A 23,995-nucleotide genomic window follows, 5' to 3' on the forward strand; every position below is an offset into this window, starting at 1 on the left:
GATTAGCACTGTATATACACCAAAGCACAGTACATTCTTTCTCTCTGCCTTGTGGTCGAAGCCCTGGGCATCGCTCCATGCCAGATCACTACTGTGGGCATCGCTGGAAGTGTCATGGGTAAGGTGTGCTCTTCACTGAAGTGGAGTTGTTATTACTGCAATAGAACTCACAGAGAGCCACACCCCATTGGTCAAGGAACTGTGTGTGTGTAAGAGTCTCTGTTTGTAATGCATGAGCAGGTCAAGTATACATTTACTGTTGTCCAAGGTGAAAGTCAATCTCATCACTTAAGTGAAATAGTGAATGAGTATCATTTAACCTTCTCCCCGGTTTGTCTCCCATGTGTCAATAAAAGTTGTGTAATTGTAACACTTGTCCAGACTCATTTCTGAAAACTCACCAAAGGTGATGCTCTTTTCAACATGACAATTATTTAAGATTCCGGTTGCTTTATTCAAGGCCTGAATATTTGACTGGATGTGCATCTTGTATAAAATGTGGGTTAAAAAAACCTTTTTTCTCCCTCCTCTGAAGTTGTCAGTTCTGGTTTTTAAATTTCACTTGTAATTTACATAGAACCTTAAAGTGAGACCCCAATTACCCTCAAAGATTCCACGGCAGTCCTTTAAAAGACACCTGAAAAGTTATCTTGAGCGTCCTGAATAATATTTAACCCTGAATCAATTTTCATAAAATTAGATTTTCATTTTGTTCATTGTTGGAGCATGCTCTGGACAAATCAGCTGCTCGTTCAAATTACCTGGATTGTCTGACCTGTCATTTATAAGTTAAAGTCACATCGCTTGTCAATGAATCTGTGGAACTCCTGAGACTGACTGGCTGAGCCTGTCACAGACTTTGCAACACTCAACATAATTTGGGACAGGAGAGGTCACATTACTGGCCTTCTCACACTATAGCCAAGCATATCAAAAAGAACTTTTAATTGAAATGATCAGATTAAAAATTGGTCTTATCCAAGTTTTTAATTTATCCCAACTATGACAGTAGATTTCAATCTAATGGATAGGTTTAAAAAGTGTTTCAAATTAAATGGGTCAAAATACACAAAATAAGGCAGACAAAAATTGCCGTTAGTATTGCCTGGCATCCCTTAAGTAAGAGAAAGAGAAGCAAAAGAGAGTCCCATCAGAATCATTTAGTGTCTGTGGATTTGCTTCCAGCACTCCTGCAGCCACGCAGACCCCTATTCTATCCATTGGCAATCCAAGCTCAGACTCCAAACCTCCAATATGATCAGAAACACTTCAGCACCCAAGGCTTTCCAGGAGCTCTTCTTGCTCTCAGCACCCTCTTGAATCCTGGTTCCATGAGCCCATTTCCAGCAGCCCACAGCCAGTATGGGTCTATTGACTGCAAGCCATCAACAACCCACAGCCTGTGTGGGTCCTTCAGCCACTGAGCCCCTCGCTGGCCAGCTGGCAACCATCCCAGAGGTTCTGCTTTCAATCTTAAAGATCTCCTTTATTAGTGGCACTTGATCTGATGCTACATTTGGAATCCATGCCTTCCATTTTCTGATTTAATCTGAATTATGCAGGTTAAATTGAGTAAAGGAGATAAATCACAGAGATGCCATCACATTGAATAGCAACAAATCAACTGGTGTTGAGACACTAGTTGATTTCTCCATTTCCAATGATGTAGTGATCTGAATCCTGCAACAAGAAACCACACAATATCCCCCGAGATTATACAACCCGAGATTATCTTTCTTCAGCAACAGAAAACACATATAAACAAAACTGCAGATGCTGGAAACCAGTAATAAAACAGAAAATGTTGGGTACACGTCAGGCTGTATCTGTGGAAAGAGAAACCAAGAAATCACTTCTGTTTGTGAGCTCCCTCCTCACAAGCCAGCAGATTGCTAAGGGACCTCATGAATCCAATCATCTTCCAACCTAATGTTATGGTAGGTTCAAGCAGTTAGAACAGATAATGCCCCAGAGGCACTATTAAGGTATTTCATTGGCTTCAAATATTTCAAATATTTCTGAAAGGCACAACAGAAACACGCATTTATTTTGTTGCTAGAGCTTGTTGCACTCTTGTCACATTCAAATGGGCTGATACAGTATGTGTTGGTGCAAAAGACTCAATAATTGACCTCAGTCCTATCCTCACCAACTTCTCACATATACATAGAACATAACGCAGTATAGGCCCTTCATCCCAATATGTTGTGCCTATACAGCCTTCTCCAACAAGCTAATCCTTCCTTACCTCACAACAATAACCCTCTATTTTTCTTACATCCATATGCCTATCTGAGTCTTTTAAATGTCCCCATTGTACTAGATTCCACCAGCAGCCCCAGCAATGCATTAAAGGAAGATTTCCTCTGTGTTTAAAAAATACCTTCATCATCTCTCCTAAATTTTTCTCCACTCACCTTAAGCAGATGCCCTGAGGTGTTCGCTATTGTTGGCCCAGGAAAAAAAAATCCTGCTGGCTGTCCATCCTATCTCTACCTCTCAATCTTTATACTTTATTAAGTATTATCCTCCATCTCTCCAAAGAGAAAAGCCCTGGCTCTAAGATGTCATAAGATGTTCTCCAATCCAGGCAACATCCTGATGAATCTCCTCCAACCCTGTGAATTCAATGTAGGACTCATTGAATGGCAAGGTCAGGAGAGGAACTTTGATCAAGTCATCTTGTCCTCAAACTACAAATGCTAATATCATTATAGAATTTCTTCCATTCTCCTACCCTAATAGATATAGATAACAATGCACATTCTTGTCTGAAATAGTGGAACCTATTTGACAACAGATCCATCTCAAAATCAACATTAAAAATTTATATCACAGGATTTCTTTCATAAATTATGTCCATGCTAGATGAGAAATTGTGATTTGGCCCACTTCACCTTTTAAGCATTTGATCTGTAGCCATTGCAGGGCCATCACTCCTCAACTGCAATTGTGATGAGAATATATACCTCCACCAACTTTCAGGCAACAGGTTCCACACACCCACCACTTTCTTGGTGTACATGTTTTCCTCATCTCCCTTGTAATACTTGTCCCAATTACTTTCAATGTATGGTAACTGATCTTTGTCTCTACAGCCATCCCACTGACTACCACGCATTGATATTCTGCTTGTGTCAAGTCTCAATGCTATTCCACTCATGGTTTAATTCAAAGATGAAAGGCGGCCATTCTATTAATGGGCAATATAGAGAGAAAAAATTATCCAGCTGCTAGAGTTTCAATACAAATCAGTCTGCTCTGATAACTGATGGATGGCACTTGACTTGAATCATCAGTTTTCACTATCCAGCAGCTATTGAATTTTTTCTCACTACTCTTGGGTGATTTATTCTTCCTTGTTAATGGTGACCTTGTCAGTTCTCTTGGAATTAGGTTTCTCTTTCTGCAAATGCGCAGGGATGGTGGTGTGGAAATGAAGAGAAAACAATTTCTTGTAAATAAAAAGAAATCACCTTCACTGCTTGCTAATTTCACCAAAATAATAGTTGTATGTATGTAATTTATCAGAGAAAGAGAAATTTAGAATATTAGTTATCAAACATAGAATTGTCAGGTAGAGATTTTCCAATCAACACACAGCTAACCACATTGAGATTAAACACTTCTGCAGAGGGAATGAGCACATTCTAGGAAGTCTCATTTGAATCCTTGCCCACATTTTCCAGGTTCCACCTAAATAGCAGCTTTGTCAAAAAAACCCAGGAATAGATCAGTTTCCATTTTTTGTTGTTTTTTTTTTAAAAAAAAAACTTTCATACACCTATTAGTTTACTTGCATTTCACACTTTCAGCCAACAAGATTTACCTTGTAATTTTACCTTTAAAATATTATTCCAAATTTAAATGAAAATTATGAACACAATATAGATAAGGTTTGATACATTTTAAAACCAAGCTCAACATAGATGAATTCTTGCTTACTAAATGTGCAGACTGTGACTTTGGGAAAGAAATAACATGAGTTAAGTGATTAAATTTATGTGTCACATAGAACCTTTGAACTTGAAAGGAGACAGCATTAATAACATATCATTCTAAATTGGTTGTAAATGACTTGTGCCTCTGGGTCTCCAGTGTATCATTTTTTCCTTTGGTGCAATGAATTTGACACAGAAATGACTTCATTTGTTCACTGATTGAAAGAAATATATCATAATAATGACCTTTCCTGATGTTCAGGCATAAATTCTTGACTGTATTAATTCTTACAGGATTTTTAATAATAGCAGGTTTACACAATGTTCCCAAATTAAATACAAAAAATAGATTGATTGCCTACAATATATTGACGTATCAGGTTGAAATAAGAGTTTATAGAGCTGTGAAGTGTACCAGATGTTGCTGGTAATCCATACAGAGTAAAGCCTGCATTAGTCCTTACCCAAAGAGCTTTAAATGATGCATCAGAAAAATATAGCCAAAGACGGCGATCTATTTTCATTATGCTTTGGGGAGCTACCTTCAAATTTGGCACATTTTACTTTAAAGGAAAGTAAATCCTCAACATTTTCCTTATAGAAAAGGAAAATATTGTCAGAACTGAACAGCATTGGACACTGAAATTCATTTTAATTCACTGTGAAATGCATACTAATACTTCTTACAAGCACTTGGCTTGTAACTTTTTTTTGCTTCACTGCATACACACCTTCCCCCACCCATCCACCTTCCAGAGGCCAAAATCACTCAGATGTATATATAAAAAAAACTTTTTCAGTCCCCCTCTAAATCTCTAACCTTAAATCTCTGCCCTCTCATCTTAGTCTTAAATTTACCTATTCTCCTTGAAATTTTGTATACTTCTAACAGGTTCCCACCACATCTTTCTCCAATCCAAGAAAATCAAACCTAACCAGGTCCTAATCATTGTTGAAATGTTCTACTCCAAGCAACACCTTTGTAAATCTATTCAGCATCACCCGACGGTGAACACTTGTAGAGTGACAATCAAGTTAGGTTACAAATACATATAATCAAGACTCCAAAATGGACAGCACCAGGTTTTGTTACATCCTCATATCTACCTTATTGACCTTGAATTATTCCCTTTTCTAGATAGATAATAATTTAATTTTAAATTGAAAGTGCCAAAAAAAAAACCCTGCCACAAACCACCTGGATCTATAATTACCTACATTTGTTGCATTGTTCGTTTTGCAAATTAACACTACATTGGCCTCTCTTGAAGATAAAGACCTCTGACTACATTTCTTGCAGATGTTCACATTGAAAAACAATATAATGTTTGACAAGTCATTCCACTACAGGATCTTCTCTCAAATGTTTAACAACATTTTTCTCCTTGCCTTTTCTAACTAATTAAAAAAAAATCTTTCAATTACCTCGAAATGTGCAGATCTAGTCCTGACATTATCTATGAAACGGTCGCGCCTTGTTCCAACAACCCTGATGTCATCAAACTGACTGACCATCCAATTAAAATGAAGAATACTCACTGTCACAGCACAGAAACGAAATGTTATAAGTAACATTTTAAAATACAATTAGGAGAAAAATCCATTATTTTCGAAATATTTATATAACAGGGTTATTCTCCTTTTACTAACGCCCGCTAGCTAAAAGTAGCACCTACCGTATTGTATAATCAATCATTTGCAATGTGATTAGTTAATAAACTCATTCACACATTCAATTAATTTCACCTAATTACGTTAGAGACAGTAGCCAACAGAGAGGGGACTATTTAACTCAAACAACGCGAGGATTTTATCTTAAATTATGCATGCATAAAAGTCCTGGAGTTGCTGTCAATTTCACGGTGAAAGTTGATTGATTGTTACCATTACAATTGCACATTCGGAGCAATTAAAATCCTTGATCTGAGAAAGGAGTCCAATCCCAACAAATTGAAATGAACCAGTGTCACCAAACCTCACGTCCTTGGGAGGCAATGCGCCTTTTCTCAGTCCACTGAAACAAAATAACAATGAACATCGTCACGGGAGATGCATAGAATGTTTATTTTAGATCTGTGTGTCCACTTACAAATTACATTTTCGAACATGTCAACTTGGTGTCGAGGAGAAGACCGGTTCCTTCAATATGTCTACTCCTCCAATTCAGAACAGATCATTCATCATTTTAATTGTTGAGGTTCCAATTCCTAGAATACCCTCCTTAAGATCACACTGGGTTCATCTTCAAGTGTTCTTTGAAATCTCCTTGAAAAAAATATATTAAATATTGCTGATAACATTCTTAAACACCTCATGAAAAGATTCTGTGTAGATGCAAGCGAACGTTGTTTATTTGTCTTTAAGGACTAACATCAGAATCCAGAACAAATACATAAAAAAGTAAAATGGTTGTAATACATTCCCATAAATCATTGTCAACGCTCAAATACATATTGTGGAAATATATTTATGATGTGAAGCAATAGAATCGAGTCGAGAAGTACGGGCTTGGAGAAAACTAAGGCTAAGTATAACGTGCATGCGGATCTACACTGCATTTGACTTTGCGCTTGATATGTGTGGCCTGTTATTGGACAGGGGAGATCCTACTTGCTTGAATTTGTTGTTCATTAATCTGATCTTCCACAAGTCACTTGATTGATTCCATTAACAAATGACACCTGCGTCAAAAAAATTCGCCCGAATATAAAGACCTTGTCGCATGAACACTCTTTTCCAGCTCGTTCATAAACGGGGATGACATTTTCGCACTATGAATACCATATATATTTTTTTAAGTGTGTGGATGAACTCTTACTGGATCTGAAATTCTCCATTTCTACTGAGGGGATGGTGTAGAAAAGGGTGTCATTTGATTTGGATGCGGTCAGGAAACATTGGCTTGGAAATGGACACTGTTGAAACATGACTCATGATTCTGGACTGGGGCTGATGGATCGTGGGGAGTGAAACCTAACAAGAACATTTATCATTCAGATAAAAGATATCAGAACCTGGAAATTCGACACGAAGGTTGCATTTCCCTCCCAAAATAAAATCTTTGAAGTAACTGAGAAAAGCACCAAGGATAAACGCGACACCTGGCATGTCTTTAACTCTTGAGGCTTCCGAGTAGTGCAATCAGACACCAGTGGCACCTTGCCACTTGAAGCCCTGCCAAAAGGTAGGTTCGAGGAGAGGGACTGAAACTAATAGAGCAGAAGTACAAGTAGAGGCACATTTTTTGGTGCCATATAAAAACTACTAAACGTCTGTGGAATAGGAAGGCAATTAGTACTTGGATTTGGAGCCATTTTTAGTCAAGTCCTTGACGAATTCACATGCATCACCTGCAGAGAATAAACAGGAAGGTCCTCGACCGATAGCCATCGCTTCTCTGGGAGCCGACAGCGAAAGGACGGCCTTCCGAGGGGAAACCAATCCCCATGCTTCTGCGCTCTCGAATAACTTAGGCGCTTTTCATTGGGGATTGATCGAACTCGGCTCGTGTTAAGGTTATTCTGGTAAATCATCACGGGAAACTAAAGAGACAGTGAAGAGACCGTCCCGTTGTTTTTGACCGATGTCGGGTTGAACTGGCACGTTAGGCTTCATCATACTTGGGCGTTGCTTCAACTTACAACATTGCGATTTTGAGAAGTATTTGTGCTGTTTTAATACAATCCAATTTATTTCTTGATGACATTACATGATCTTTCTGGAAATGATCACAAAAGCCAGAGTTATCACGTAATCAATGTGAAGTATCTAACGAGTCTCAATCGATTCTAACCCGCCCAACCAGAATGAAAGAGAAATCCTCCTCCCACCAGTCGGTGGCGACCAATCACACACACCTCGACCCCAAGACATTCAGAAGCGACTGAACTTATACTCGCGCGTGAACGTTGTAGATCAGGGCGGCCACATTTTGGTTGAGATTTATTAACAAAATAGCGTGACACGGAATCCCGTGGTGTCCGGAGAGACGTCAATGAGACCGGTTGCTCAAAGATTTTTTTTGCGCCGCTATTCGGGTGTTTTACGTTTCGGTTGAGGTTTTGAAGTGCGGACACTTCATCTGAATTTATTTCTCGATTTTGCTAATGTATCTTTTTGCCTATTTTCGAACTCTATCGATCTAAAAGTTACGATAAACGTGCAGGGAAACAGCAGGAATATCACAAATTAAACACAAATGTTATGGCTCGCTTCGGATTAAAGGAAACTGGTGGCCACGGTTAACCGTCCGCAAACTCTCAACCCAAGACACTGCATCAGAGCTAAATGTCGGTGAAATGTGGCAAATGTAATGAAACAGCGACCTAGCAGGTGGGTTTATGTGCTGGTCTGGATGTGTAGGGTATAAACACTTCACAACAGGATATTTGGATTACCTCTGGTCTTTAGATTGCATCCGTATTTAAAGCTCAACTCCGAAATGAGTTGGCGTGTTTGAATTGAAACACTTCGTCATTCTGAAATCACACTGAAGGGAACCAATTTGCCTTTGAACTCTGTTAGGCACGCAGACTTCGAATCCTTGCAAATCCAAATCTAATTGCCAAAAGGTGGTAGTCATTTTTAAACTTTCATCAGGGGTTTTTACAAACTAGTTTTATCTCGAGAGAGAACATTCATTCGGTTGGCACGATGTGGAGCACCTTTAATTATTTTAATCCGTTCACTAACAACAATTTACAGATTGTGATTACATACAAAACGGATTTACAAAGGGTGTTCAAAATTCCTTGCAGCAACACGTGTATCTACTCAGCAGAAATGTGGTCCCATTTCCGCACAAACAGAAAGCAACGGGTGTGCAGTCTAATTAAACGGCAATGAAGGGAAAGGTGTGCATCAATGACAGCCTCGCTTGCTTGGAGTTCGGATTTCAAGAGGAAGCTCAAACCCCATTAAATATCAATTAATCCGCTCACTGGCCAAGTCATGTGAGAGGCAGTAATCGCGGCATGCAAATGATTCTTAAAAACAAGTCACCCTGCAAACATTCATCACCTACATTATATGCTGATAGAACTGGTCTCACACGAGTCGAACGCTCGGATTTTGTGGCTTGACTATTTTTTAATACAGCCACAAAGCAACAGCCCGGATAGCGCCACGATGTTACAGCGCCAACGGGATAGTTCGAATCCGACACTCTCTCTCTCTCTATTAGGAGTTGGTATGTTCTCGCCGAATCTGGGATGGTTTCCTCTCAACCTTCAAAACGTAGCGGGGTTGCAGGCTAATAGGGGCATTTGGACGGCACGGTCCGGAAGAGCCTGTGACCGCGCGGTATGGCTAAATTAAAATAAAACCCATCCAATACCAGAAAAATAACTTATTCTAATACCAATTATTTCTGTATAACCTCTTTACGTGGGATGAGATGCCGCGGGGAAACGAGAATGTCATGGTATTTCACTAAATGAGCGTTCCCACGAGGGAAAACGGGTGTACATTTAGCTGATCGCTGCAGTAAGTGTGGTCGGTTATGAACGGTGGGTCCCGACTTAAAATTCGCAGATTGACCACTCTGGTCCCCAGTTTTCTCGTTGATTTAAGCTACCAGAAAGGTAAAATTCATCTCCACCACTTTATTCCTTTTTGCACAATCATGAAGCTGTAATAAAATTGCACAGTCAATTTGATGTCCAAATCTTTGATCGTTTAATTTTGTAATGCGTTCAATCTTTCTCCATGTCGAACCTATCAGCTCAGCCTGCTTCACCTGGGTGTTGTCCAACAAAATCAGACACTGAAACATTGAAGCAGCGACTGCGCGGCGATTTTAACATCTTATTTCACTCTCGATTTCAAGCATTTTGGCTGCGCTGTTGATCCAATTAAGGAGCTTTGATATTAACTGTGCCCAGCCTTTGGTGACGGTCTCTTGAAGTGTAATATCGTTCATTATTGTTGGCTTTCGCCAAGAACCTGTCCTTCATACTGACGCCATCGCCTACTGACCCGCAGCGTTATGGCTCAAAACAGAGCGTCTTCCCGTTTACCTCACTACATCTTTTCTATATCTTGATTCTAGATTGTCCAAATTTCAGCACTGGATTAGCAGAAAAAAACTCGCTAAATTTTGGGAATAAAAACATTGTTTTCACATCCTAAATTCCATTGGGGAGCTGAAGATTCCAGTTCTCTGGATCTTTACTAGACTTGATGCGGTATTTGAGCCCATGACTGAATTTTGAACCATACAGTACATTCATAGGAAACGCAACACTAACGACTTCTTCCTCCATTCAGCTTTGTCACAATATGTTGACAAAGAATTGTGCAGATGCTGAAATTGGGAACAAATAAAGAACCTTTTACTTTGTGACACCTTTTGCCTCGACAGATCTGCCATCATTATATTTATTTTTGAGCCAAAGTGTGTTGTGCACTCAGTTCATCTATTGTTGAGCGCCTCATACCTGTTAACTGCAGACTCATCTATTCTAGTTTATGCTGATCTCCCTCTTCTTGTCCCTGTAAATTTGTGTTTATTGAAACATTGCTAATATTATAATTACCCATTGCTAACTCTTGTTTCCCACCTGTCAACAAACTTTCAATGCATGCTAGTGTGTTCCTGCAGCTTCCTGTGCTTTAATTTTGCACACTAACCTGATGTGGGACTTTATCAAACACCTCCTTAAAATCCAAATATACCACAGCCATGGGTTCTTCCTTATCTTTTCTGTCAACAAAAAGCCCTGGTAGGTTTGTCAAACACGTTTCCTCCCTTCAGAAATCCATGTTAGCTTTATCTAAAGTCTGATATTTTCTATTTTTCAAAGACTACTTCCCCTGTGAATGAGAGTTCCAGTGAACAGTAACATCTGAAAACAACAGCAGCATGGAGAAATATGATGACTAGATTACACTCTACTTCACCATCACTTGCTACAGACTCCAGCTTGTCGGATTGCATGTCCAGTACTAAAGGAATAACTAAGTATTCCATAGACACCGTCACATTGAGTCTTGCCATAAAATTTAGTCTATGGCTATCAACTTCACCACCCTCTATGGCAAAGTATCTGCATTTTGAAACCTTAATCTTGAGATGAATTGCCAAACATAAAGCCGTGCAGTGGTAAAATCCATCTATTTCATTTACTGCCTCACTTCAGTCCCTATTACACACCTTCTAGTTGTTGAAACTCTCATCCATATCTTTGTAACCTCAACTTTGCTCTTTACCCACCTATTCCTGAGTGGGTAAACAAATGGAATCTTAAAGTGATGTAGCACAGAAGCAGCCCTTTGGCCCAGCAAGCCCGCTTTCATTAGCTCCTCCCATATTCAGCTATTTACTCACATGTTCGGAAACATTTACAATGGCCAATTAAACTACAACCCTGCACATCTTTGGGATGTGGAAGGAAATTGGAGTGTCCAAATGAAACTCGTGCCATCATAGGGTATATGTGCAACTCCATTTAGATGGCGATCAGGATGGAACTCAGACCTCTTGCACCAACTGTTCTACTAACTGCATCATTGTGCTGCCTCAAAAATGGAAGCCCTCAAAACGTATCTGAAATGACATCATTTCTTTCATGTATTGCCATGTGCTTGCTGATCACACTCTTTCTTGGTGATGCCTAGGGTTCTCAATTACTTTCTTCTATCTTTGTGTCCTGTGGTAACACCTAGTTATTCACCATTTTTGTTAAGTTCTCAATTTTGTTTTCAACTAATTCTGCCACTTCACTGTTTCCCAAAACCATAACTTCTTTCAATCCTTTCAATATCAGGGATATCCATATTCATCAACTCATAATCTTGAGAGGAACTGAATATGAATGTATCAATGTCCTGTTGCAGAGGGTCAAACCAAAATGCTGATTCTCCTTTTGCCTCCACTGATGCTGTCAGACCGCCTGAGTTCTTCCTGCAGTTTGTTCTTTTAGATATGAACAGAGAAATTGGGAGCAAGAGTAGGCTACCTGACCCTTCATGTTTGCTCCACTATTCAAGACAATCTGATTGTCACCTCAATCCCACACTCCCTTCTTTTCCAGTAACCAGTCAATCTCTTTTCTCATAGGTATCTGCCAACCTCTGCATTAAAAATATTGAAAGACTTAATTTTGAGGGAGTTCCAAAGACACTCCCAAAGAAAAGAAAAGTCACACATGTCTGAATATGCTCTGACTTTTATTGAGTTACAGAGAAACTGTGGTTATAGATGTTAAAGGCCTTTGTAGCAAATGCAGACATTCAAGAGGAGAACTGGGCAGAAGGATCAGCATAGACTTGGTCAGCTAAAGGACCTATTTCCATGCTGTACAACTCTATGATCTTATGGAAGACCATCTCTTGATGATCTCTTAGTAGAAGTCCTCTAAACTCAAACTACATTGAGCTTTTATACTCTTTAGAACAAAGATAATAGTAAGAGATTAAATACAATTTCATGTGTTACAATTGCATAGATTACTTCAATATTTGGGTGCGGACAAATGGTTCCATCAAATTAACTTTTTTTTTAATGGGAATACATCTCAACTGTCAAGATACCTTTGACTCTGCAAATACCTTTACTGGGACAAAATAATTCACGTTAATGGTCCAAAACCTTTTGAAGACAGAAACCCCCAGATACTCAAAGTTAGCGTTGTGAGGCCTGACTCTTAGTGAACACAAACAGATGCCTATAACCATATTTGATGTGCAAAGTAGCAAAATAACCAGATCCACTTGAAACCTTCTTTGGCGCAAACGAATTTAGCTGAAGATGTCCGATGGCTGTTTTTTAGTAGGGCAATTAGCACAGCCCCATTGTTTTATGCTAGTCCAATGCATGCAAGAATGTCACATGGTTATGTCAGTTTTCAAACCATATTTTAAGTAACCTCCTGCTGTGAGCTCATTGCCAGTGTTCTGCAGATAGTAGTTTCTTTATATAGCTGTCCTTTTAATTTCCAAACTGATGATTGCTGATTGCAGTTTATATTTTGAAATATTTCCTGAATCTTGGTTCTCTTCTGCATTAATAACTCATGAAGGATCCCGATCAGAATGGTGGCAAATGCTAATTATTTTCTAAAATGAAAAACATCACACTTGCAGATACCATAGGATTTTACATTAAATTACTCCACCTTGACCAGGGTGACATCAGTTAAGATTCTGTGAGCTATATTTCCCCTCCTAACCCTTTTTGCTTTCCCACATTCCTTTTCCCCATTGTGCCACTCCTTCAAGTCAAATCAAGATAAGTTTATCATCATCTGATTTCACAGGACGAAACAGCATTCTCTGGTCCTCAGTGTAAAACATACAGAAGAAGAAGCTTTCCTCAGCCTGGTGGTGCTGACTGATACTCCTGTATCTCTTCCCCAATGGGACCAGCTGAAAGATGCTATGTGCAGGATGGAAGGGGTCCTCAATGATTTTGCGTCTCCTCTTCAGTCAACGATCCTGGTAGATCACATTGATGGGGAGGAGGGAGTCTCCAGTGATCCTCTCTGCCACATGTATGTTCCTATGGAGTGACCTCTGATCCATTTCCCTGCAGTAACAGTATCACACTGAGAATCGGCCAGCCAGAACAATCTCGATAGAGCTCCTATAGAAGGCTGACATAATGGTGGCCAGTAGCCTTGCCTGCTTCTCAGCAAGTGCTGTCACTGTGGTGCATTCCTGACAATTGAGGAGATGTGTGTCCATGATTAGGTCACTGGTTAAGTGAACTCCAAGGAACTTGGTGTTTTCCACTCTCCCTACTATAGCGGTTTTGATGTGTAGTGGAGGGCATTTATTCCTGGTCCTCCTGAAATCTATGATCATGTCCTTAGTCTTGTCCCACATTGAGCCTCGGGTTCTTGCTCTAGCACCCTAATGTTAGATTTTCCACCTCTTCCCTGTCATGCGACTCATCGTTGTTGCTCATGAGGCCAACTACTGTTGTGTCACCTGAAAACTTGATGACACTGTTGGAGCTGGATTTGCTAATGTAGTTGTTGATCAGTAGCATGAACAGGAGCTGGCTAAGAACACAGCCTTGAGGTGCATCAGTGCTTAGCGTGACGGTGCTCAATGTCCTAAAATCTCATCTGCCATACTACCTCCATACATTACATCTTCGATTTTGAATTTTGTTTGAAAAAAATCTGCAAACTGCATGATAAATTTTACTCCACTGAAAATACTATTTAAATAAAAGGTATTGTTAGTTATCTTGGTAGTTTATTTGAAAGATTGTTTTCTTAAAACCTGCAGATTAATTCAGCATCACCCACAGATTTAGTTTGTTTCGTCATTTCCCAATTGATGCTCCTCCCTTCAAACCTTCCTCCCCCTTACATTTTTAGTTAGACGTCTACTGACGTTTTTCCATACCTCGATGAAGGGCTCAAGCCCGAAATGACGGTCATGTATTTTTTTTATCTTTGCTCTATTAAAGACACTATTTGACCTGCTGAGTGTTTCCAGTATTGTGATTTTCGGGATGCCACACCTGTTGGCTTTTAGTAAATGTGTTAGTAGAGGCCCACTGGTTCTTATGTCCAATTCGTCACATTTTGTAACAAATTCACTTCATGTTGGCAATCTATTGTACAGATTCTGTTTATATTAAAAAATTAAAGATTTCCTTTATTATTGCATTTCATTTCAGATGATAAAATGTGAGATTAAGTTTTAAGATATTGCTGCATGAAATAATGGGATTGCAGGATAAAATAATAACTACCAGTGCAATCTAAATCCCTGGAGAAACAAGCAGGAGTAACTACAGTACAAGGAACCAACTTCAATTGCTTAACCTCTGATCTCTTATCCTGTCCCTTGGGTACAGGTATCAATTAATACGCATAATGTGCCAAGGACACCTCAAAGAATAAAAAACAAAAAAATCAATTATTCAAGCTTTAACACCCCAAAACAAGAACTTTAACCTGCAACTGCTGAGGTGATGAAAATAAGACGGATATCGTAAATGTTCTGCTTGGTCTGCTGACAGGAAAAACAAACAAAGACTCTCCATTCAAGAATGCTGTCTAAGTGACTGTGACTGAAGTCTTTGCATAGGCAGAAGGATTAGGTTTCAGACTATCTATTCTCAGACTTGCTTATTTTGGATTTTTTTGAAGAACCTATAAACTGTCAGTTCTTATTATCTGCTTCCTTGTAAAAGTCTGAATCGCCAACTGATGAAGTTCCTCAATATTCAGTTAAATGTATCAGGCATGTTACTTCTAGGGAAATTAAGATGGAATATGTTGGCTGATACTCTTTGAAATCATCATTGAGTAACAATATCCTATCATGGTTGATAGGAGAAATGATAAAAATATTTCTTCAATTTCCTACAGTGTATTCTAATGTTGGCAGTCAGTCCTGAATTAGATCTGCTTTAGGATCCAGCACAATGAATTCCCCCACAGGGATTTTATTGCATCCAATGGAACAGTGGAAATCCCTGTGCTTTCAGATACAGTGAAAAGTCATGATAAAAACATCTATTGAGTGCCAAGTTACATGCTGCTGTATGTCTGTAACCAGGCATTTTGTGATCAACATCTGCCACTTGATCCTTCATTGTCTTCCATCTGCCTTTCTCCAATGCGGTCCAAATGTCACTAGCAAATTAGCTTTATGAATTAAGTCCAGAGATTTTTCTCCTCCCTACTGTAAACATATTTAAACAAAGGACAAAAATAATACTTTGGAGTAACAGAGATGCAGAGGAAATGATATAGTAAATAAGTGATAGACTTAGACTGGACACATCTAATCATTCTCACCAGCCCAGTGAAAAGCATCAACCATTTTAAGTAGAAGACCTTTCTTGCCTCACTTGCTTGTTATTACCCCATAGTTTTGACAATTTTTTTTGATATTCAGATGAGATCCTCAAAAAAAGAAATTGAAGTAGGTTATTGTGCCCTTACCCCAACCCTCTGCCATTATCTTTTAACTTCTGCACCTCTTCCCTGCACTAACTCCATATCCTTTTATTTTCTTACTTTCCAAAAAATCTGTAACATTTTGTCTTAAACATACTCAATTTTTTCGTAGTGTTACGAGCCCAGAGGACCCATAAACCCAGCAACAATAGATATTCACCAACACAAATAGTTACTTCTTTTAATTATCTTTAAACATGAAAATAGAATCACACTTTAACTTAACTAACCTAACTTAATCGCCTTCTAATTCTAAGTGATGTGTATGTAATGTGTGTGTAAGTTCAGAAAAGTTGTTTGGTTCACAGTCCAATCTCACTTCTCATTCTTCCAAGTTCACTGGTTGCAGGCAATTCTTATACTGTGCACAGAATTTAACATTTATAAAGTTCAGCATGTTGGTGCTTGAAAGGTAAATGGTTACCTCTCAGGAAGGCTCGTATTAGTTTTCAGAGAGGGATTTGTTGTTCCAGGATATCCACAACTGATTCCTTTTTAATCAGCCACTCCAGTGTCTTGCTGACGAAACTTCCCCCTTCAGGGTTCTCCAGATGATAACCTCTTTCTTTCAGGTCATCACAGAGTTCCTTTTTGTTTCACTTATTCCAAGTGAAACATTAGACAGCCTGTCCTCTCCTCTTGCATGAACCAGAAGGGCTTTGATCAAGCCGTCTTCCAAATGGAGATCTCCACAACCTTGCCAGCTTGTCCTGTTCCAGTCTCAGCTGCTGTTGCCCACTATAGGACTCTATAACTGATCTCTGTGTATGTCTCTCTCTGAGAGAAAGCCTGTTTGACTCTCTCTGCTTGCAAAACCTCTTAGAACAGCAAGCTATCTTCTAGACAGATAGCAGCTCTGATAAGATCTTTCATCTTTTGCCTTTTTTAAACAACAATCTATTAGTGAAGTCTCTTAAGCATTCTTCAAAGCTCTTGCAAAGGCTATAAGGCCTTGATATGTCTAGCATTAGCAGAGCTCCAGTATTTCAAATTTCTGTTTTAAAGTGTTTGTATGTGACCTACTCTAACAAACCTTTCCCAATTTATCACCCAAAAACATATCTATATACTCTGTTGTCACAGTAGAGAATTTCAAAGACTTGATGCCACCTGAAGAAATGTCCTCTCTTGTTGGCTCACCCTTATCATGATATATTTATCCCTGGTTTTTGATAGTCACCACCTCTGTATTTAAACCCCGCTAGACTTTTGTATGTTACATCTAAATAATTTTGAATAGGTTTACCTCTCAATCTCCTAAATTCTAAAATAGTAGGGGCTAGTTTGCTTAATATCTCCTCATTGGATAATCCTGCCATTCCAAATTCCAATCTGGTGAACAGTTATTGCATTTTCTTTATCATATTTTTATATTTAAAAAATATATTAGATATAACAGATCATTTAAGACCATGAGTCCATGCTGTCCAATTTACACCCAATTAACCCCTAGCACGTTTCAAATGGAGGGAGGAAACCAGAGCCCCAGGGGAAAATGCATGCAGACACAGGGAGTTCATACAAACCCATTACAGACAACACAGGATTCAAAACCTGGGTTCAATTGCTGGCACTGCAAAGGTGTTGCACTAACCATAACACCAACCATGCCACCCAATACACAGATGGTCTCCCATCCAAGTACTGACCACACCTGAGCCTGCTCAGTTTCTAAGATCAGACAAGATCAGGCATTTTCAGGCTTACATGGCTGTATGCATACTAAAAAATATGTTTATAGTAATATTTATAGCAATAGCAAAATAATAAAAAATATTTATAGCAAGTATATCTTGGCTAAGGTCAGAAGATCAGAATGTGTGCAATATTCCAGATGCATTCTGACCTCAATATAGTCTTATCTTTAGCATCACAATAAATGAAAATAAGACATGGAAGCTTCGGATTTAAAACCTGGTTCAAGTTCACCTTTGAAAACAAAAGTAAAGTTATGTTTTCTCTTGCATCAGACCACAAGAACTTTGATTCTAATTGAGAGTACTCTCAATTTGCATCAAACATGGGAAAGTAATTCCTTGAATATAAAGTCTTAAATGTATATTGGAGCTTTATTTAAAGTTATATTAACTTCACTATTATTTATCTATAGATTGAAAGGCCTTTGAAGACTTTGGTTCTCCTTTTCATATAGAGTAGTGGAGCAGAACTGCTATGTCTCAATAAGATGCCTTTTGTCTACCTGGGCTTTTGAAGATCAGGAAGACCCTGTTCCATTTTTTTTTGAGACCTCAAGAAGTTTGATGAGTTGCCATTTCTGAGATAAATAAGTGCAACTTTTATTGATGCATGAAAATATAATTAATAATCATATTTATTATACTATTATATAATTAGATTAATTTTAATTAATAATTAGGTGATGTTATCTAATTCCACAGTAATTACAAATTTGGGAAGCTATCCAACTTTACAATATGGTGTTGATTTAAATAGATCCTTATTCATCATTGTGTTTATCCTTTGTTCAATTTTGCTTTCAAAAGTTGGGATATCTGGAGTATCAAAGTCTTGAAACAGGGAAAAGTATTGACAAGAAGAAAAGACCCAGAAAACAGTGTGCTATTCCTCACTCATTACCTGTTTGTGTCTGACACAGAATAAATCAGTGGTTCTCAACCTTTTTCTTTCCACTTGCATACCATTTTAAGTATTCCCTGTGCCATAGGTGCTCTGTGTTAGTAAGGGATTGCTTACGGTGGTATTTTAATCGTACCTAATTGACTCATTATGTGCACGGTTTAATAACTCCAAAGGAAATTGGCTAATAACAATTTTTCTCAAGCAAAATATATCAGTTAAATTTGGGTTTAGAGTAGTGATTCTCAACCTTCCCTTCCCACTCATATACCGCCTTAGGCAATCCCTTATTAATCACAGAGCACCACTGGCATAGGGATTACTTAAAGTGGCATGCAAGTGGAAAGAAAAAGATTGAGAACCACTGAAAAACTGAATTTTAAAAGTGGGATTAAGTACAAATTTGTATTGTGCAGTTATTATTTTTGAATAGTGTAAGCCCTTTTTTGAAGCTTGTGATGAAATTATTCATTTTTCTTCTCAAAACACTTCCATGTTTAAATCAATTTACATTTCATGCTCTGCCAGGGTTCAATTGTATTGACTTCCTGGTAGAAAAAGGTAATGTTTCAGGGTGACAAAAAAAAATAAGCTCACAATTTTCAAGCATAATTTTCAAAGTTATTAATCAGTCTATTTTCTTCCCACCCACACAAAAAAGATGATATTGAAGTAACTAACAATGTGATACAGTTTCTCATTCTCACCTTCTATGTCAATAATTAAACCAAACTTTCTGGTCACTTTGATCTCTTGATATTGAATCCAACTCCTTTATTCAGAAGCAGTCTCTTGTGTCTTGTGCATCAATTTCAGGGCTCAAGGGAGAAACAAGAGAGTGAGGTGCATTGCAGCGAGCTGACATGGATAGTCTATTCTACAAATTTCTATAATTGGTTAATGATAATGGTAATGTGTCTATTGTCATATACATTGTACAATGTATACCATCTAGAAATTGATTCAGTCCAATCCCTGCATTTTCTACATTCCATTTCTTAACTCCTACCTTATCTATTCTTTATTTCTGTCAGCTTTATTCATGACTTTTTGGTCTTCAACAATGGATTTATTTGTTCTAAGATTCTCTTGGATCCCAAAATTCCCACTTCCTCACCTGCACTAATTTCTTTGTTATGTTTCAAATAACAACTACATTTTTCGATAAGGAACTCATCTTTTTCAAAAGAAAAATGAACACAAGACAAAAAAAGGACTAAAATTGTTTTTTTTAAATCTTAGCAATGAAAGAAGATGGATAAAGGAAACCATAAAGAGATGTTAGCACATCTCCTCTGTAGGGAAATTATAAAAATTGATAATATTTACATTGAGAAAGAAAGTGCATGGTTAAAAGTTTGTGAAACACAAGCAAAGAAAATGTGAAAGTTATTTTGTTAATTGTACTGTAATTTTGATAAAAAGAAAAACATCCAGGAACTCAGGATTTACAATAATTGATATTCAAATTAAAGCAACTCTATTCTAACTTCTGAACACATACACAAGTAATTTTCCACCTGGTATTTTGCAAATACTGTATTTATTTGCTTTCTAATATCAAATTAGATACTGTACATTTAAAAACTTGAATTTACATGATAGTTTTCACATATAGGGTACATGTACTTCAACTCACATTGATTATTATTGTAAGCAAATTAAAGCAAAGTCTCAGACACAACAAATGGAGATCAAGAGTGATGATCATTGAAGAGCTGTCATTATTCAAGAAATTAGATGGTCTATGTTTACCTGAACATGTTGGTAGGACCTCCAACTGAAAGGTAACACCTTTTTCAATCCAATGCTTCTTCCCTCTCAATTCTTAGTCCTATTGCAGGGTCGCAACCTGATATGTCGCTAATTTCTTCCAATTAATAGTTGTTGCTCAACCTGCTGAGTTCTTTCAGCAGTTTGATTTTAAATGCTTTGCTCCCTCAGTGTTTACACATCACTTTGGTACTCAATTTGTATTTTAACCCATAAGTTTCTGAATATTTAGGAGTATGATCAATGGGACTATCTGACATATTTATGCAATGATACAAAAGACTAATGACTTACTAGAGCATATTCTTGCATCTTAAAGTCTCAACATATGCTTGCAATAAATATATAAACACACCAATAAAACTAGCAGGGTATTTGATAACAATGGATTGGAAAAAATCAAAATCTACTCCTAGATATATGGTGCCAATGTTTTACCTCTGTAAAAGATGTACAATATGTTTATAATTAAAATTAGCATAGAAGACAGAATTCCCACACCAGCTCCTGGTAAGTGAATGGTGACAGTAAATTACAATATAAAGTGGACCTCCCACCTTTACAAACAGTTTAATTGTGAAATATATGATCTACTAATGGTTTCAGAATAAATGTTGAGTTTATTAAGTCACGTACCCATGGTTTTAATAACGAAAAGTGATACCCTTGAGACAAAAAACGTAATTGAATTGATATACTGAGGTTAAAAAAAGGGGAATAATAATGAAAATCTATTTATAATGCATTTGTGATAAGAAGCAGATGTTCTCCTGTAACATTTTCTCTGTTTCCGCTAGACCACTGGGAAGGTCAGTAAAAAATGACAAATATTTCTAGTTTCCACCATGAAAATTAGAAAAAAAAAACATGTTACATCTGTGCACCTCCTTAGATAGGGCATAGCTATGCTCTGCTGTATTGATGCCAATCAACTTTATCCCTGTCAGGATCTTCCCTTCCAAGCTGTAATAGAATTACATATTTATTAATGGAAATCTCATCTTTATTGTTCTTTTGGATAATGTTAACATTATTGTTAAATTCAACAATGTTAATTTTTCTTAACAATACAGCAGGGTAGAAGCCCTTCCATCCCATGAAACCTGAGGAGCCCAATTACATCCAATGAACCTACATTTTATTTGGAGGGTGGAAGGAAACCAGGGCACCCAGGTTATTGGGAGAACATTCAAACTCCTTGCAAACAGTGCCAGATTCGAACCCAGATCGCTGGTGTTATAATAGAGTTGAGCTAACCACCACACTAACCGTGCTGTCCTTTTTAGACTTGTTGGGGACTAATGAGGCTTCACAGTGGTGCTTACAACTTTAATTATTTTAACTGTGGCTTTTCTGTAAATACATTGGATAGATGTACAGTTACAACTTAACTTTCATTCCTTTTTTTCCTTTTTTTAATTATGGATCAGGAACTCTGTATGTCCAGCAGTTTATTTAACTGTGACTCATTTCTGAGTTAATTGTGAACTTGTTTAAAGTTCTCTTTACTACGAACTGAAATCACATTGACAATACATTGAAAAAAATTCAATGAATTCCTAAAACTCTGCTAGACATGTTGATTAATTTCATTATTAAAGAATGAGCATTAGGGCATAAAGATGTTAATAGCAAAGTTGATAAATACTTTCAGACTGGTGGGGTGTTGGTTTTAATAGGACATTGTACCTTGACATGATTAATTGCATGTCTTTTTAAACTTACTTGTTTTAGAATAAAGGAGGCATTCTTTTTTATTATTTGGTTTCATTTAACATGTTTGGGGAGGGCACAAGATCTGTGAGGCTTAGAAGTATTTGGTGATCTTATCTGTCTTAACTAAATAAAATTGCTTTTGCAAGGTGAGGTGGCTGCTTTTCAAATTTAGCATTCATCCATTTGTTTTTCCTTCAGTGTAAACAGCAGGTTTTTACTCTGATTGTTTAATTATGTTATACGGCATCTCATACCTTCTATGCAACACTCTCTGGTAGTACAGATTCTATCACCAATGTGTGTATGTACATAGGTACAGATGGTAGTGCAGGATGACTGTGATTGGCTGAGAGTGTAGCCACACCTACTGGCAGGTCTTAAAGGATTGCTCCTAGCCAGACCAGGTCATTCTGGACTGGTCGACCTACTTGTGATATGCTCCAGTCTTTTAGTTAATAAAAGCCTTGGTTTGGATCAACAAGTCTTTGGTTCTTTCAACGCGCACTACACACTCCAGCTTTGAAGTCATTTCCAAAACCAAGGTTGTTGATGGTACCACAAGTTCCTGCTTGAGAGTACCAAGAGCAAGTGTTCGCAGAATGTATGAGGAGGAAAGCAGACCAAAACTCCATTGTCTGCATAGAATCATATACTTAGAACACAATAAATAAAAGCATGAGTTGGTCATCTAGCCTATCGAGCCTACTCTGCCATTCCATAATATCATGGCTGATCTGGCCATGGACTCAGCTCCACTTACCCACTTGTTACCCATAAACCTTAATTTCCCTAGTCAAAGAAGGGGAGAGAAGCCACATCTTGAGGCTAATGATGGGACAATTAAATTCAGGGTCGAGCTAGAGACTCATTATAGGGATACGGATATCTCAGTTAATAATGCTAGTGCAAATTACAAAGATAGAGGGGAGAAGATTGTTGCAGCACTCGTGTTATAGGTACCAGTTATTTCGCTAATGTGGGATTAATGCCAGATTACAATATGCACATATCAGAATAGATAATAAGGTGATCAGATCCGGCAGAGACACGTACAAATGAGTTATCAGCTTCCACACAATAACACTGTAAATTCATTTCAGTCAGCAAAATGGAATTACAAGGTTGCAAACTAATCAAAGGGTTGAGATGGTGTCATAAACCCCAAGAACAAAGACTGTGTGGTTTCTGAACAATGATTGAATCCCAAAATTGTTGACATATTTTATGACAGGTGATAATGACTTTATCTCTGAAGGCTAACAGCACAGTGTCTGGTCAAAGGCATGGTATCCTTTTTCTCAAATAAGTTAAATAGGGGGTGATTCTTCCTGCAGATTTGTGGCACCCAAAAATGTGCCTATTTATGGAAAGCCAGGAAAGAAATTGCTGGGGCCCTATCACAGGCCATGTGTGAGGTACCAGAAGACTGGAGGGTGGCTACAGTTGTTGCACCTTTATTCAAGAAGGACTACAAGGATAAGCCAGGAAGCTACAGGCCAGTGACATCAGTAGCAGGTAAGTAAATAACGGGATTCAGAGAATTTGAACCTGCTCACATTTGGATCATCGAAGACCAAATAGAAAAAAAGTCAGCATGGCTTTACTGCATGGGAAATTGTGTCTCATAAATTTTGTGGAGTTTTTTGAAGAGGTGACCAAGAGAATTGACCAGGTGCTAGATGTTGTCTACATGAACTTTAGCAATGCATTAGACAAGGTCTCACAGGCTAGGGGATTCCAGGAGGTCAGGTCATTGGGTTCAAGGGTGAGCTATCCAATTGGATTCAAAAGTGACTTGGTTGAAAGAATCAGAGATTGGTAGTGAAGTGTTGCTTTTCTGATTGGAGCCCTGTAAACAGTGGTGTGCTGTAGGGACTGGTGGTGGGTCTACTGTTGTCATCTACAGAAAAAAAAAACCCTGGTACCTGGCACCTATGGGGTTCACAGATGCTGAACAAGTGTATTTTTCTGTTGTTTGAGACTTACTCAATGCAACACCTAACTAATACACCTACATTAAGAATAAACAGTTTAAAAGACAAA

Source organism: Narcine bancroftii, chromosome 1 (genome assembly GCF_036971445.1).
Source record: "Narcine bancroftii isolate sNarBan1 chromosome 1, sNarBan1.hap1, whole genome shotgun sequence".
Lineage (NCBI taxonomy): Eukaryota > Metazoa > Chordata > Chondrichthyes > Torpediniformes > Narcinidae > Narcine > Narcine bancroftii.